The sequence below is a fragment of the Pipistrellus kuhlii genome, unplaced genomic scaffold (assembly GCF_014108245.1).
Source record: "Pipistrellus kuhlii isolate mPipKuh1 unplaced genomic scaffold, mPipKuh1.p scaffold_m20_p_2, whole genome shotgun sequence".
Classification (NCBI taxonomy): domain Eukaryota; kingdom Metazoa; phylum Chordata; class Mammalia; order Chiroptera; family Vespertilionidae; genus Pipistrellus; species Pipistrellus kuhlii.
Genome location: NW_023425515.1, coordinates 84,699,901 through 84,718,874, shown reverse-complemented (window position 1 = coordinate 84,718,874; position 18,974 = coordinate 84,699,901).

Sequence of the window (18,974 nt, the reverse complement as noted above, 5' to 3'; positions counted from 1 at the left end):
AAGGAGGCTTGGGTTTTCCCAGCAATGGATGAAGCCAAGCTTTCCACTTGCCCTTGCCAACCTAGGCCTCTGCTCAAGGCTACAAAGTTTCAATGATAGAAGATACATAAATCCAAACATAAATGGCGGCAGCCATGGAGCTGGAAAGAGCAGGAGGCTAGGGTTTCTGCCAGCCAAGCTTTCCACACATCCCTGCTGGCCCAGGCCTCCACTTAAGGCTACAAAGTTTCAATTATAGAAGATACATAAATCCCAACAGTTTCAATTATAGAAGATACATAAATCCCTTCGGCTGTCACCATGGAGCAAGCAGAAGGCTCTGCTCCAGGCTACAAAGTTTCAGTTGTAGAAGAGAAATAAACCCCAGATACCAGTGCCTCTGTTTGGGTCACCAGGAGGGATGGCCAGCCTGCAAACCACCCAGGCCCCTTCCCTTGCCCAGGCTGCCCCACACCACAAGGGAACCAGCACCCTGCTCTGGGATATCCTTCAGGGCAAACCAGCCAGCCCCCACCTTTGCACCAGGCCTCTATTCTATCTAATAAAAGAGTAATATGCAAATTGACCATCACTCCAACACATAAGATGGCTGTCCCCATGTGGTCAAAGATTCTGCTCCCATGTGGACACAAGATTGCTGGAAACCAAATCAGTTTCACTAAAAAAGAGATGTTGACAGGAAGCCAGGAAGGCTGGTCAACAACCTTAATTGCTCTAACCTTTGGTTGAGATATTGTTAGCTGAAACAGAATCTACCTTGTTTGTCCTGTGAACGTTTCTATTATTTCCTGCCTAAGGGCTACATGTAAATTTCTGTTTATGTTGCCTAAGATGTTTTCCCCAAAGCCTCAATAAAAGGGGATGGCAGGGCCAGAGCAGGGAGTTCTCCCACTAGAGTTGGACTACCGCCTGGCCCTTCATATCACCAAATTGAATTTCTTCAAGTTTCTTTTCACTTGTGTGCGGCCCTTCTCCAGAACCTGAACCCTGAATTGGAACTCTTTCTACGCGGGCCATGAAGGAGAATCCTATATAAGATGGCCACCACAAGATGGCCAGCAGTGGGGGGTGGGGGTGGGGGGTTGAGAGGGACCAAGCCTGCAAAGGAGGGCTGTTGTGGGTGATCAGGCCAGCAGGGAAGGGCAGTTGGGAGGGACGAGGCCTGCAAGGGACAGCAGTTGGTAGTGATCAAGCCTGCAGGGGAGGGCAGTTATGGGTGACATAGCTGGCAGAGGAGGAAAGTTGGGAGAGACCAGGCCTTTAGGGAGGGCAGTTGGGAGGGACCCAGGCCTGCAAGGGACGACAGTCAGGGGAAAACAGGCAGGCAGGAGTGCAATTAGGCACAATCAGGGTGGTGGTCAAAAGTGGTTAGGGGCAATCAGGAAGGCAGGCAGGCAAGCAGTTGGAGCCAGCAGTCATGGGTTGTGAGAGGGATCCCAGATGGGAGAGGAACCCTCTTGCATTACTACTGATATTTCACTGATTGCTTATATTTTCTATGCAATCTATATTTTAATGACTAAAAATTTTAAAAATTCTGAGAGTTTATTTATTTATTTATTTATTTATTTATTTATTTGCCAGGCATTATAAGCAACATAATAAAATAGCCCCATTGTTGCCAGGTGAAAAGGGGTAGACACTGTTCACACATCCAGTGCATTGATCCCAAAACATTTACTAGTATTGATAAGGAAAGAGTTAGGACTAGGCTTGGGGAGGTGCTGGAAAGCCAGAAGCCCTAGGCAATCTTGACAGAATACTGCATCTCTAGGCATATTCTTTACCTTCTGAGTTGGTAGGAATACACATACTACGCACAAGTCTTGGCAGTTCCTATTTTATTCCCTTTTGTTGTAAACTAAGCCAAAAATAAGACCTACAAAGATGGATGGCCACAGCTGTGGGAGGAAGTCCCATGTAATACTATTAAAAATTAGGAGGTCTGTGTCTGCCCAGGAGTTCTACTGCCACTCAGGATGTAGAAAACTAGAAATAGCACTGATCCACTCCAATAAGAAAAATGTAGCTTCAGGTATTTCCTTGGGAAGAAAGACAGGAAACAAGCATTGGTACAGGTGTGGTAGAATAAGGGAAAAGAGATTCTGAATGACATACCAGCAGATAAGAAAAAAATTAGCTAGCTTGGCTCACACGGGCTGCAAGAAAAGATGGTAGCCAGCGACCAGAGCTCAGTAGGTGCAGGCTGTAGCAGTGCAGAAACATTCAAGGGGGACATCTATGGATAGAAATCGGTATATGGAACTTTCCCTAGCAGAAAGAGAAAACTAGGTTTACTTACTCCTCTCTTCATTGAATCCTGTCAAGAGTTCTCCTCCTCATGCCCAGAAATCAAGCAAGACATTTTTATTTCACCAGTAGAAAGGCCAGACTGGAAATGCAACTAAATTGGAGAATATTCACCTGGAATTACCAATGTGGACAAAAGGGCCCACATGCTGACTTGACAAGCTCAGGGAAGGCCTGCATGGCAGTCTTGCAAACTCAGAGACCTAAAGTAACCACAAAAGATGGTCTGAAATTAAACTTTAACTAAACGCAGTTATGGTAAGCAGTTATATCCTAGGCCAGTATCTTCATGAACAAGGTCAACTTTAATCTTAACTGAGTCTATCTGTCTTTTTGCATCTATGATAACATACCCTTGAAATGTCTGTGTAAATTGTAACTTCCTTTTTTTTCTGGAGCCCCTGGAATACAAGCAAATGTGGTGGGTGCCAGGACAGATACCACAAATTCCTTCCTCATCATGTTAATTGTTCCTGCACCCACCTAAATATGTGCCTATTATTTCACTTTTTATCCAATCCCAGGGGTTTTCCAGCTTTGCTTTATTCCATCTCCTTAATCTATTAATTTAATGTAACCCACCTATGTCCCTCCTTTGATGGCAATGTATAAATTCAAATGTAACCTGCTATTCTCTGGAGCATTATCTCAATTCGTTGAGGTTCTGCTTTCTGGCATATGTTGACAGTTTGGCTCAAATAAACTCACAAAAATTCTTTACAGGTTTCAATGATGTTTTTACATTAACATAAGGTGACCAGATTTTAACATTGGTAAAGTGGGACACCATTGACTGAGTGGAAGGGAGGGATTCTTGATTAAAAATTTTGTCTACATGGAGCAACAAAAATTTTCATAGAACGCAAAAATAGTATTGTTTATATATATAAATTGTACTTACGTTGAAATTTATATATATATATATATATATATATATATATATATATATATATATGTATGTATGTATATATATATATTTCAACGTAAGTACAATTTACAAATATAATTTAAAAATTATGTATAGTCATAAGTGTCACTTTCAAGGCCAGCACTGGACTTTTTGCCACTGCTATAAAATATAAATAATACGAGTACTGTCTACTAAATTCAAGAACATTTACGTATTTATTGAATAAATAAATAAATTACTTACCTAAATTATCTGAATAGCTGATTTGTAATGACATCACTTATTTAACTAGCTTACTAGCAGGCAGTACAATGTGTATCTTCTGAGAGACAGTTACAAAATGTTTTCATCGTTGCCAATCCCAAAAAATGCCATTGTTCATTAAATCCAAACAATGGTGGTCGAATTCTAACAACTGACCAACAATGCGAACTTTGATAAGCAGTTCTCGACAATCAGTTCTCAACAATTATTTGTTATCATTAAAGTTTAACATTATAAAATTAACAGAAATAATATAAAACTCATATCCTGGCTAAATAACCATATGGCCGCAGAAAACCATATATTCCCTTCCCGTTCTCCCGCCGTTCCATAGCTTGTCATGAATTCTTTCCAAAAATAGGGACTTTTTTAAGACGCAGCAGGACTCGGGACAAATTGTTAAAAATTGTTAAAAAGCGGGACATCTGATCACCTTACGTTAACTAAGGTCCAGTTGAGGAGGAGAGAAAACACCTGGAAACCAAAAGGAGGGATGAGGGGCAACAGGCCTGCAGGCTGAGAGAGAGGATGGAATTCCCAGATACAAGATGGTCTGTTCCCTAATCAGATAGAGGCCCAAAACCCAGGCTGGGCTGGACTCCACAGCCCATAGCACCAGAGCTGAGATCCAAAGCCAAAATAACATCCAGCTGTGAAAGGCAGCAGGGCTGCTGGCTGTGGTGGAGTCTGGAGCCTGTATACCAGAGCTGGTTGGAGAGAAAACTTCAGTTACGTGGTTTTTGTGTTTTTGTTTTGTTTTGTTTTTTTCCTCTTTTTTCTTTTTTAACCCAGAGCACAGCTACTCACCTGAGGCTTTGGAGGGAGATTCAGACTGAAGGTGCCTAAGGAGAGGGTGGGGTTAGGATTGCAGGGAGACGTGGAAAAGCCTCAGTCAGGACTATTTGGTCCTAGGTCCCCACACCCAAGGGCCACTTTTCCAGAGAGGAGCTAGCCATTCCCAGTAGCCAATGGTCAGGAAAAGAAAAAACCCTGCCCTAGATGACATAGCCTGTCCCACCCTCAGTAGCCCTGCATGCCACACCTGCATTTTGAGCTTTTCAGAGGAAACAAAAGCAGAGGCCAAGCATAAGGGTTGGAACAGTCTCAGGGAGCATCACTGAGTGGATTGGGAGTGGACTGTCTGCCGCACTATACTGGAAACATGTCTGGTACTTTCCCTCCATGGGAGAGAAGATAGAAACTCCAGGTTTTCAGCCAACCCCACTGTTCTCTGTACAGGATCTCATTCCAGATGCAGAGTAATATTTTGGGCCCCTCACAGAGAAGTAGCTCTGGGACAGGAAGCACACCTACCATGTTCCCTGAAAGCTAAATTGCACCTCCCACCCAAGCCCTTTCAGAAACAGATTTTTCAGTGATTGTAATTGACAACTGGCTAGCAGGCAGAGGCAGGCAGAGGTTGAGCTCAGGGAATGAACGGAGCTTTGCTGACCTAGCCCCAGATCCATGCTGTTAACAAACCTACTAGTTCTTATGGGGCAGATTGGCCACTCCTGCTTACAGCCAATGCCTATGGAGACAGCAGATAGGTAGATGGATGGATTGTTTGGAGCTTTAAGCAGAATGCTGAAAAACAAAGGAGGACAGTACTTGACAGTGATCAACTCCTAAGTACCTCACAGGAAGCCCCAAATTTGCAGTCAGAACATAAAAGTATGATCCAAAGGGAGCCCCATGGGGCATTAAACTGCTGAAATGAACACCACATAACTTTAGTTTCCTTCCTTTTTATTTTTTTATTTTTCTCTTTCCTTTCTTTTTTCGCTTTAAAATGTATCTTCTTTATCTGCTTTATTTGTTTATTATTTTATTATTTGTGGTTTTGTTCATATATCTATTTTTTCTATTTCCTATTTCTACTCAATAATTTTCTCTTATTCACTAATCAATTTTTTTCTTTTTTTTTCTTCTGCCATCTCATCTTTTTTTTATCCCTTTTCTTATTTTATGTCTATCTGATAGGTCCTCTATTTCCCTTTTCAATTTTTTTTCTTATGTTTTATTCTCTACTCTTTTCTTTTCTTCCTCCTTTAAACTGTTTTCTTTACCCTATTCCCCTAATTTTTTATTCTTATTTTCTTATTTTTTAAATATATTTTTTATTGATTTCAGAGAGGAAAGGAGAGGGACAGGTAGAAACATCAAAGATGAGAAAGAATCATTGTTTGGCTGCCTCCCCAACTCTCCCTATTGGGAATCTAGCCCACAAGTTGGGCATGTACCTTGACTGGCAATTGAACTGTGACCTCCTGTTTCATAGTTTAATCGCAAACACTGAGCCACACCAGCTGGGCTATTCTTATTTTATTTATTTCAGCTCTGCATCTACATATTCCTTCTCCACCTTTTGTTGTTGTTGTTGTTTGATGTTTTTATTTGTTTATTTGATTTGTTTTATTTTCTCCTATTTTTTCTTTCTACCTTTCTAACTATCATTCTTACTGTCTTTTCTCTTTTCAAATTCTCTCATCTCTGGTTATGATTTTGTTGCTGTTGTAAGGGTTTTGTTTATGTTTTTGTTTTGTTTCTTTTGTTTCATGTTTTGTTATGTTGCATTTTGCTGTGTTCAGTCAGCACCTCAACATCAGCTTTCATGACATGGTTGGGGATGACTTAGCTACCCTGAGAGGAGACTCCATCCATGAATGGGACAATAACATTAAAGACCCTACTACCATAGGAGATCCCAAATAACTCAAGTAAGGGGCTTCTCTAGAGCAGTGGTTGCCAACCGGTGATCCACAAGCACCAATGGCGATTTGTGAAATCCAAAAAGTTATCAATTGCTGCCCTAGAGCAGTGTTTTTCAACCTTTTTTGGGCAAAGACACACTTGTTTCATGAAAAAAATCACAAGGCACACCACCATTACAAAATGTTAAAAAATTTAACTCTGTGCCTATATTGACTATATATAAAGTAATTCTCTTGAATAGGAATCAAATAAACACAAAGAAAGTATTTTATAATTACTTTATTATGAAATATTAAGTAAACAAAATAGTGAAAAATTATAAAATTCTTGTCTTGTCTGCACCTACGGCACACCAGGCAACATCTCACGGCACACTAGTGTGCCGCGGAACAGCGGTTGAAAAACGCTAGAGCACAAGAGATCTAAGAGGCTGCATCACTAGGTCCCATAAAACACCTACTACATAAGAAAACCTCACAAAGCATGGGAAGCATAGCAGTTCAATCTAATACATAGAAACAGAACTGAAGTGACAGCAAAAATGGGGAGACAAAGAAAACAACTCCAAATGAAAGAAAAGGAGGAATTGCCAGAAAAAAACTAAATGAAATAAAGGCAAGCAATTTGTCAGATAGAGAATTCAGAGTAATAATAAGGGTCTTCTAGAAATTTAAGAAAAATTACAATGGACTTCATGAGAACTACATCACCATGAAAAGATAGATTGAAACAATAAATAAAAATCAACTGGGAATGGGGAATGACATCGCTGAAATAAAGAACACCCTGGAAGGATTCAACAGTAGACTAATAGAAATTGAGGACCAAATCAGCAAATTAGAAGATAAGATAGAGAAAAACATCCATCGAGAATAGCAAAAAAAAAATAGTAGGAAGAGAGTCTAAGGGAACTTTGGGACAACATAAAATGTAACATTTACATATAGGGGTTCCAGAAGAAGCAGAATCAGAGAAAGGAATAGAGAATCTTTTTGAAGAAATAATGGCAGAAAATCTCCCTAACCTGGTGAAGGAAAACATCATTGAAGTTCAGAAAACAGAGAGTCTAATCAAGATGAACCCCAAAAGCCTCATACCTAGCCACATATTAATTAAAATGACAAACATTAAAGATAAAGAAAGAATCTTAAAGGCTGAAAGAGGAGGACAGAAAGTTACAAGAGAACTTCCATTAAACTGTAAGCTGACTTTTCAATAGAAAAATTTTCAGACCGGAAGAGAAAGGCATGAAGTATATATAATAGAAACTAAGGGGTCAGGACCAAAAATACTCTATCCAGAATGACTATCATTCAAAATTGAAGGTGAAATAGTTTTGGGCGAAAACAACAACAAAAAAAAACTACAGTATTTGTTATCACAAAGCCAGCACTGCAAGAAATGCTAAGGGGACTGTTATAATGAGAAGTAATAGAGAGAAAGAGAAGAACACAGACATAAAGAATAAGGATGCTGCCAAAACTGGTTTGGCTCAGTGGATAGAGTGTTGGCCTGTGAACTGAAAGGTCCCAGGTTCGATTCCTGTCAATGGCATGTACGTTGGTTGCGGGCACATCCCCAGTGAGGTCTGTGCTGGAGGCAGCTGGTCAATGTTTCTCTGCCATCGATGTTTCTAGCTCTCTATCCCTCTCCCTTCCTTTCTGTAAAAAAATCAATAAAATATATATAAAACAAAAGAATAAGGATGCCAATAAAAAAGTACCTATCCTATCTAATAAAGAGGTAACAGGCAAATTGAACATCATTACAACACAAAAGATGGCTGCCACAAGATGGTCAGCAGGGGAGGGCAGTTGTGGGTGATCAGGCCTGCAGGTGAGGCAGTTGGGAGGAACCAGGCCTGCGGGGGAGGACAGTTAGGGGCAACCAGGAGTACAGGAGAGGGCAGTTGGAGGAAACCAGGCTGGCAGGGGAGGGCAGTTAGGGGTGACCAAGCTGGCAAGGGAAGGCAGTTAGGGGTAACTGAGCCAGCATGGGAGGGCTATTGGGGGTGAGCATTAGGAAAGGATAGTTAGGAGTGACCAGGCCAGCAGGGGAAGGCAATTAGGTGTCAATCAGGCTGGCAGGGGAGTGGTTAGAGTTAGAGGATGATCAGGCTGGCAAGCAAAAGAGGTTAGTGTCAATCAGACAGGTAGGCAGGCAAGCATTTGGGGGCCAGCAGTCCTGGATTGTGAGAGGGATGTCCAGCTGCCCGTTTAGGCTCAATTCCTAGGATCAGGCCTAAACAGGCAGTTGGACATCCCTCAAGGGGTCTCAGATTGGAGAGGGTGCAGGCTGGGCTGAGGGACACCCTCCCATGCACGAATTTTGTGCACCAGGCCTCTAGTCAATAATAATTTTAAATATAAATAGCTTAAATGCTACAATAAAAAGACATATGGTAGCTGAGTGGATCAGAAAACATGACCCATACATACATGTAGATAGGAACCCACCTCAGAATAAGGAACTCACACAAAATTAAAATAAAGGGATAGAAAAAAATTTTTAAGGCAAATTGGAAATGAAAAGAAAGCTGGTGTAGCAATATTCATATCTGACAAAATAGACTTCAAAGTGAAGGCCATAAGAAAAGATAATGAAGAACACTTCATAATACTTAAAGGATTAATACAGCAAGATAATATAACTCTGGTAAACATATATGCATCCAATACAGGAGTATCCAAATAAACAAAAACAATACTTCTGGAGAATTTTAAGGGAGAGATGTACAGCAATACAATCAGAGTAGGAAACTTTAATACCCCACTGACATCAATGGATAGACCTTCTAGACTAAAAAATCAACAAATAAACAGCTATCTTAAATGATATACTAGATTAGATGGAATTAATGAACATTTTTCAGAACATTTAATCCCACTACAAAATATACATTCTTCTCAAGTGTGCATGGGACATTTTCAAAGACAGACCACATGTTAGCACACAAACTAAGTCTCTACAAGCTCAAGAAAATTGAAATCATAACAAGCATCATCTCAGATCAAATGGCATGAAATTATAAATAAACTACAATAAAAACATTCAAAAACATTGGAACACATGGGGGCTAAATAGCATGTTATTAAATAGTAAATGGGTTACCATGCTGGAAACATAAAAATGAACACACAACAACCCAAAATCTATGGGACACAGTGAAAGCAGCACGGCTATTATCAACATATCAACAAATAACAAGTGTTGGCAAGGAAGTAGAGAAAAGGTAACCCTAGTTCACTGCTGGAGGCAATTCAGTCTGTGCAGCCATTGTAAAAAACAGTATGGAGTTTTTCTTCAAAAAATTAAAAATGGAGCCGAAGCCAGTTTGGCTCAATGGTAGAGCTTCGGTCTGCGGACTGAAGGGTCCCAGATTAGATTCCGGTCAAGGGCATGTACATTGGTTGGGGGCACATCTCCAGTAGGGGGTGCGCAAGAGGCAGCTGGTTGATGTTTCTCTCTCACCGATGTTTCTAGCTCTCTATCTCTCTCCCTTCCTCTCTGTAAAAAATCAATAAAATATATTTTTTAAAAAATTTAAAATGGAACTGCCATTTGACTCAATGATTCCACTTTTTGGAATATATTCTAAGAAACAAATAAAAATCAGATAGACTATATGCACCCCTCTGGTCATAGGAGCAAAATTTATAATAGCTAAGATTTGGAAATAGCCCAAGTGTCCATCAGCTGATGAGTGGCTAGAAAAGATGTGATACATTTACGTAACGGAATATTATGCTTCTGTAAAAAAAAAAAAAAAAAAAAAAAAAAAAAAAAAAAAAAAGAGAGAGAAAGAAAGAAAGAAAGAAAGAAAGAAAGAAAGAAAGAAAGAACTTCATTATGCATCAGCATGGATGGACCTAGAGAATATTATGCTAAGCGAAATAAGCCATCAGAAAAAGATAAGCATCATATGATATCACTCATTGGTGGCATCTAATAAACAAAATAGAGACATAGAATCTTGGAACAGACTGATGAATGTCAGAGGGAAGGTGGGGGTGGGTCTGGGTGGGCAGTGATTAAATGGGAAACTTATATGCATATATGCATAGCCCATGGGCACAGATAATGGGGAAGGTCTGGGAAGGAAGGCTGTGGTGTGGAGAGGTCAATGGGAACAAACAAAGGTGATATCTGTAATACTTTCAACAATAAAGATACTTCTTTTAAAAGTAGAAACATTTTAAAAAAAGAAAAAAATCAGCTAAATTTTATGAAATTGCTATAGTTTAAGATAGTGTGATCTGAGACTACAGAAAACCTTAAGAGCCACAGACTTAAGAGCCATAGTACCCTTACCAAACTTACTTTTCTTTACCAAACTCACTCACTGTTCATGAGAAAAAAATGGAAACATTGTAGGCAATAAGAGAAAGACACTGGTGATGAAGAAGACTTAGAGAAAGTCTATGTAAACAACATGAGAAATAAGAAAATAATAAAAAAGTTTTTTTAAAAATTTCCTAGACAATTCTACCAAAAGCAAGTGGTAAAAGGCCATAGAAATGCACTGTGGCTTAAGAAAGGGCACAAGTCTATCTTGGGTCCACATCATAAAAGGGCTTCCGCTAGTGAAAGAGGACTAGGAAACTATTTCACTAATAATATCTACCAAAAATACAAATCACAGTTTAACCATGGATAGAATCACTGAAAAAATGATTTTAAGATGCAAAGTGAGCTAAGCAGTCTAAGATTGAAGATGGATCAGTGCAACAGAGAACATACCCCCCACTCCCAGTATGCACACACACACTAATTAAGCAATAGCTTCAACTACTGAGGGAGGGGCAAGAATATTGGAGAGATCTCATCTGACTTGTAATCATACAGGGAAAATGGAAAGTTGAGTCCCCCCTGAGAGGGTTTATTTGGCACACTAGCCCCACCATAAACATAACTGATTTTTATCAAAGCTGGAAAAGGAAGTTCATTAGAGAAAAAACAAGTTTTTTAAACAAATTATGCTAGTTCAATTAGATATCTGTATGTGAAAGGAAAGAAAGAGAAAAAAAGAAAGAAAGAAAGAAAGAAAGAAAGAAAGAAAGAAAGAAAGAAAGAAAGAAAGGAAGGAAGGAAGGAAGGAAGGAAGGAAGGAAGGAAGGAAGGAAGGAAGGAAGGAAGGAAGAAAGGAAGGAAGGAAGGAAGGAAAGAAGACACATGTTAAAATATTAAAAGACTAGCCATAGATTGGACAAAAAAAATATTTTCAAATATATATTGGATAAATGAATTGTATATAGAATATATGAATAACACTCAAAATCAATAAGAACACAATCTAATTAAAATGGGCAAAGTGATTCGACACATTTTTTTCAGAGGTCTAAAGATAAAAGAGGCATCAATAAGGATGCTGTACTCAATTAGTCATTAGGAAAGTACAAATGGAAACCAAAACAAAATGCCACTATAGCTTAAAAGATGGCTAAACAAGAAAACAAACAAGCAAAACCATAAAATTCTGAATGCAGGTAATAATGGGTAGAAACTAGAGCTTTCATCACATACTGGTAAAAATACAAATGAATACACTCATTTCGGGCAACAGTTCATTACTAAAGTTAAATATCAATTTACCATAAGAGCAAATCATTTGCACTTCGATATTTACCCAACAGAAATAAAAACTTACGTTCACACAAAAACATATAAATGTATATAATAGTTGTATTCATAATTGTCAAAATTACACAAGTGTCTTTCAACTGTGTTACATTATTCAACAATAATGAGGAATAAATTATTGATATGGAATAATATGGATAATTCTCTAATGAATTATGATAAGTGAAAGAAGGTGACTTTAAAAAGCTATATTTAGGATGATTTGCTTTTTTATGCCATTCTGATACTTGCAGACAGATATATAGAAGGCCAAGGATTGGGGGAACAGGGAATGGTTGATAGAAAATGATTATATGGAATGTTATTCCAATAATAAAAGTGTTCTATATAACTTGATCTCATAAATGTATATATTTGTCAAAACTCATAGAATTGCATATTAAAAGCAAAAATTTGGGTTGTTGCTGATACCTTAATAATCTAAATAAAAAATAAGTGTTAAAGGTAAGCACAATTGAATCTTTGCAAGGGTTAACTGAAGGACAATATTTCAGGCATTCCTTGTTAATACTAAGTGCAAACTATAGTTATAAAATATGATAAATTTCATAGTAATGGAATTTTGAATATGCCTTGTTGGAATGACCATCATATATATGTATAATTCTAAGGTTTTTACATTTCACAGTAAAATCATACAGTCTCATACTTGTAGAATGCAGGTCATATTCTATATGCATAAAAGCCTAAGTCACCAAACAACCAAATGACCAAACGATTGGTTGACTAGTCACTATGATGTGCACAGACCACAGGGGGGCAGATGCTCAACAAAGGAGCTGCCCACTGGTGGTCAGTTCACTCCTACAGCCAACCTCTCTTGGTCCTGACCCCTGCTGGCCCCGATCTGCTCCGATTGGGTCTGGGCCAGATGGCCCCAATTGGCCTCAATAGTATGCCAGGCTGAAGGACCCCACTGTGTACTAATTTGTGCACCAGGACTCTAGTAACAAATAATGGTGTGTTTAATAGATATGGAACCATTCATAGTCTATTAATATTCAATGAAAAAAACATATATGACAACTCTTCTGTAATAAACTTTAACAATTACTATTTCCAAAAATGACACTGATGATATAAAACATAAATCATTGGTTTAGACCACATGTGTCAAACACAAGGCCCGCGGGCCAAATCCGTCCCGCCAGGCCTTGCAATGTGGCCCGCACAGCGCTGTCATCACTGCACTCCGCTGCGTTTCCATCACAATGACAGTTTATGACTGTTCAGTAAACCATTCGGCCCGTGATTTAGGCTGGATTTTAGATTTTGGCCCCTTCTCTGATTGAGTTTGACACCCCTAGTTTAGACCATACCAGTTTCACCCTGAATTAAAGTACCACAATACAGATCATGTTATATAATGATCAATGACTATACAAATCCCATAGAAAGCAAATGGACTGTCTTTTATCATCTGTTAAAAGTTAACTTTAGTGAGACAATGAATGTTAAACATAAATGCAAATATGTTAACAAATGGACCTAGACCAAATACCTAACCTCATGAATTTACTTGCTTCTTATTTAAATAAACATTAAATGTATTTGTTAAATGTGAGTTAATTTTGTCATGAACTACACTAAGCTCCTAATAGTTCTACCAACATTAAGCATCTGTAAAGAAGGCTGAATGCTTTAATATATACCATATCTTTGGGAAAGAATCTAGGCTACCTTTGCATAGTAATAAAAATGTATTTAAAAATCCTATAGAATAATCATGCCATCAATCCTATTTTATTTTTAAATCATATTCAGTGAAAAATAATAAAACAAAACAAGATGCAAACCCAGTCATCTAGGAAATTCTTTCTATGGGATATTTTGTTGTCTTATTTTACTTTTTCTCGTGGAAAGGAATAATTTAAATACAGCTAGAAAATCTCCTAATTATATTCAAATTTCTCCATAGTATATCAAAATAAAGCAGCTAAGGATAAAATAACTTTTCTAGGAGGTAATAGTTTATTGTGCTATTTCTTTTTTTAAAAATATATTTAATTGATTTTTTATAAAGGGAGAGAAATAGAAAGCTAGAAACATCGATCAGCTGCCTCCTGCATATCCCCAACTAGGGATGTGCCCACAATCAAGGTACACGCCCTTGACTGGAATCAAACCTGGGACCTTTCAGTCTGTAGGCCAACGCTCTATCCACTGAGCCAAACCGTTTTTGGCATGTGCTATTTCTTTAGATCACTATTTTCAGTGTTAAAAAGGAAGTGTTATATATATATATATATATATATATATATATATATATATATATATATATATATATAGTTTGACATATCCTATATAATAAAAGCCTAATATGCAAATTGTCCCCTCCAATGGGATTTGACCAGGAATTGGACCAGAGGGTAGGGCCAGTAGTGGCGGAGGTGGCAGGCGACCGGGACAAGGGAGTTCCCCTGGCCAGAAGCAGCAACAGGTGGTCAGAGGAAGGGAGGCCCTCACCTCCCCCCCCCCCCCCCCCCCCCGCCAGCCAGCAGCAGCAGAAGGCAGCCAGGGGAAGGGAGGCAACCCGGCTGGCAGCCGGCAGCTGGCAGCCGGCAGCCAGCAGCCACTAGGGACCCTACCCATGCACGAATTTTGTGCACTGAGCCTCTAATAATATATTAATACTTAATCTAAAACCAATAGCATCTATTTATGGTTTTCTTAAACAATCGGTTTTGTATATTAACAGAACTTCTAACAAGATGTTTAGCGATATGACATGTGAGTTCAGTTTGCTTCACTACTATCTCCGCAACTTTAAATTTAACAAACCCACTCTAGTGACTTTACATCATCACTGTGAAGTGAAGTTAATAGATTTAAAAATGTTAGCAGTCATGAATAATTTTAATAAATTTTTAATTCATCAGATATTATAAACCATGTTTTGCATCTTGACAAGTAACAGTTTTACTTTTTTCAATGCATGGAATTTAAATACAAAATGTAAATGCATTATAAGTTTTAAATATTACACACTATAAAATGATCTCAAAAATGTCATTCTCTCACAATATTCTAGAAAACAACTAATGGTATGGAACCTCCTAAATTATGCTTTCCTAGATGTATAGAGTTTTTGTTTAGTTCTTTTAAGCTTGTATTTTCTAACTGTGAGGTTCACCAATAACTACTTATTTTTCAAACAAGTGACTCTGATTATGTCATTTCAGTCCAATAGTCTGCATTTATGATTCCAAGATTAACAACAGAATAGCTGGGATAGATGGTTTTCCAATGCATCACTTAGGTTTTAATTGATTTAAAAATTATCAAGTATTAATTATTGCTTTTAAAAATAATTATTTGTAGGTTTTCCAGGAATTTCTCCAAAGTGATTTGAATTATCTTAGTTACATATTCTATTACAGTTCTGAGTTAAAATGATCATTAAAGAGTACATTTGAGGAAAGAAAATCACTTTGGAGAAAGCATGGGAATATCATCAGGAGTAAAATTGAAGCTCCGTTTTTCCTTTCTGCCTGCTTTCATCTGAAAATCTAATACCTAATTCACTTCACTTGATATTCTAAGTGCAGACTGGTATGATCAGTGAACCTTCTGTTAACATTGACCACTCTGGCAAAAAGTTATGGGTTTTAGATTTCATAAGGTAGGTAAAGCCTCATCAGTAATCAGCGAGGGTATATGTTATCATGCATTTATAGAGTACTGTGAAATTAAGTGTAAATTTAACTTTCCTGGGAGAGTTTGCATTTTGTGTCTTATGACTTTTTGAGGAATAAAAAGATTGGTGCTCAATTAAAACTGCTGGACATGAGTGCTCAGAATGGGAAGGATTTAGTCAGATAAAAAAAAATCTCAGAGACCCTAAATTCATGATATGCAATCTGTTTGTGCTCTACATATACCAATCTATTCATTTTCATTCAGCATTCATTGAACACAGGTAAAAACATTTTCTACAACTGTTTAAAACAACATTAGTCAGAATTTCATAGAAATCGGTCATCAATCACCTTTCTCCACCCATCATCCAAGAAACAACCCTTTCTGAGTTTTGTGTAACATCTTTCAGTTGAAAGGACATTTAGAGAAAAATATGTACTTTCCATAAATTTCAGTAAACATCAAGAAACAATCTGCCTTCATAATTTAGTGTACAAGCTAAGCAAAAGCAGAACCTGTGGTAAATTATTCTTCCCTGTAGTCACAATGTGCCTTGTTTCACTGCCCATAAAGCAATAGGGAAAGTGGCACTGTGATAGATTCAGTAGTTACACCATATGCTAGAATATTTTCCTGACATCTTCCCTTAATTATCTAACAAAACAGGTAGCTTCTCATGAGCTGATGCATATGTTAGCCTAAGACATGTCTTGCTTACTTGAAAAGGCCCTAAAAGAAAATAAAAGAAGAATAAGTTGTTAGCATTGTTTCAATAATTAAATGCCCAGAAAGTTAGAAGGTGGCATTGGTAGGTTCTTAGTGCCTGATGCACAGTCACAAAATCATATCAACATGTACCCATAACTTAATATCAGGAAGCTAACATGCAGCCTGTGCTAACAATTATACAGTCTCAAGTTGGCATTTAGAAGATGCTCTTCCAAAGTGACAATAATGTTTTCTAATCTAATACAATGTTTAAAAAAGACTCTCTGATCCCAAAGAATCCTATCTAATAAAAGAGTAATATGCAAATTAACCATCACTTTGCTATATCAACAAGCCACACCCACTAGCCAATCAGGAGCAAGTATGCAAATTATCCCAACCAAGATGGCTGCAGCCAAAGAGTGAGCAGGAAGCTTGGGTTTCCCCCAGAAATGGAAGAAGCCAAGCTTTCCGTATACCCTGGATGACCCAGGCCTCCAATTAAGGATAGAAGATAAATAAATCCCAGCAAAAATGGCACCAGCCACAGAGCTGGAGAGAGGAGGAGTCTTGAGTTTCCCTCAGTGATGGAGGAAGCCAAGCTTCCACAGACTTAGCCTGCACTCAAGGCTACAAAGTTTCAATTATGGAAGATAAATAAATCTCAGATACCAGGGCCTCTGCTTAGGTCGCTGGGGGGCGTGCCTGTCTGCAAACTACCATAGGCCCTTCGTCCAGGCCATCCCATGCCTCAAGGGAACCCCACCCTGATCTGGGACACCCTGCAGGGCAAACTAGCTGGCCCCCACCCATGCACCAGGCCTCTATCCTATCTAATAAAAGAGTAATATACAAATTGACCACTCCAACACACAAGATGGCTGCCCCCATGAGGTTAAAGATGGCTGCCTTCATGTGGACACAAGATGGCAACCACAAAATGGCCAGTAGTGGAGGACAGTTGGGAGGGACCAGGTCTGCAAGGAAGGACAGTTGTAGGTGATCAGGCCAGCAGGAAAGGGCAGTTAGGGGTGACAAGGCCTGCAGGGGAGGGCAGTTAAGGGCAAACAGACAAGCAGGGGAGCAGTTAGGTATCAATCAGGCTGGCATGGGAATGGTTAGGGGGTGATCAGGCTGGCAGGCAGAAGCAGTTAATGGCAATCAGGAAGGCAGGCAGGCAAGCAGTTGGGAGCCAGCAGTCCTGGATTGTGAGAGGGATGTCCTACTGCCTGTTTAGATCTGATCCTAACGGCCTCACCAGGCAGTTGGATATCTCTCTAAGGGTCCCAGATTGGAGAGGGTGCATGCTGGGCTGAGGGACACACATCCTCATGCAAGAATTTTGTGCACTGGGCCTCCAGTTAGTGTTAATAATGACAAATAAGTGAAAAAAATCCAAGCAATAGCCTGTACGTTAGGTTGGAAATTAATCATTTACTACTATTTATAATTGAGGTATTATTGATATATAGTATTATATTAATTTCATATGTATAACATGTTTCTATATTTGTATACACTGAAAACTTATCACTATACTAAGTCTAATATCAATCCCTACATGTTACAATTTTTACTAATATTTTCTTATATACAATATTCTTGATGAGAACTTTTAAGATCTATGGCAAATATACAACACAGATCGCTTCTCGGCCTTTTGGCTAAGATCAAGTGCAAATATACAACACAGTACTATTAACTAGAATCACCATGTTGTACATCACATCCCCAAGATTTATTTAATTATAATCATTTTCTATTATAAAATAATAATTAGCTAAATCCATATGCAATGTATGATACAACTAAAATTTTCACTGTCATCTCTCTTATCCATTATTATATCTTCACAGCAAGCCCAGGGCCAGATCTGTAAGAACAACTTAATAAGTAGACTTCAAATATATGAATGATTAAATAAAATGTTTTCTAGAATTACAGTTATTTTTAAGTTATGTTTTAATTATTTAAAGTCTTTTATTTAGTTAATGCAATGTTACTTGTTTCACCCTTGTATTCAATAATTTCAAGAGAAACATCAAAAGTGCTTTATTCAAAGTAATGTCCATCATTAGTTACACATTTTCCTATATTTCAGGTAATTTGTGGACACTGTCCCAATAGAACTTTTCTTATTTTGAGGCAAACCATTCAGAGACCCAATTTTTACTTCTTACATTTTTGAAGTGCTGCTCAGAAAGTGTGTGTTCCATCGATCTGAAGGAGCAAGGTCTGCTGAATATAGGGATGGGTTAATACTTCCCAGGCAAGATCTTTGAATGTGTGAAGTGTGTGATACTGCGTCATCATGAAGCAAAATTACTTTGTCCTGTCTTCAAGCACATTCTGGTCATTTCATGATCAAAGTGTGATTATTTGTTGTTGATAGTGATCAGTACTAACTGTTTCACCTGGTTTTAGAAGCTCATAATACACCACACCTTCCTGATTTCACCAAATGCAGAACATTGTCTTCTTTCCAAAGCTATTTGGCCTTGCAGTTGATGTTGATGGTTGGCTTTGCAATCGATGTTGATGATTGACCTGGATCTACCCATGATTTTGTGCATTTGGAATTCTCAAAATAAATCCGCTTTTTATCGCCAGTCACAATTAGATGCAAAATAGACTTTTGTGCCGTTGAAGCAACATTTTACTGATGACTTTTCGGTTTTCAATTTGTCTTTCATTCAGTTGATGTGGCACCCATTTTCCTTCCTTTAAAATCTTTTCTGTTGCTTGTAAATGATCAGAAATGGTTTGCTGAGCAACGTTTAACCTTTCT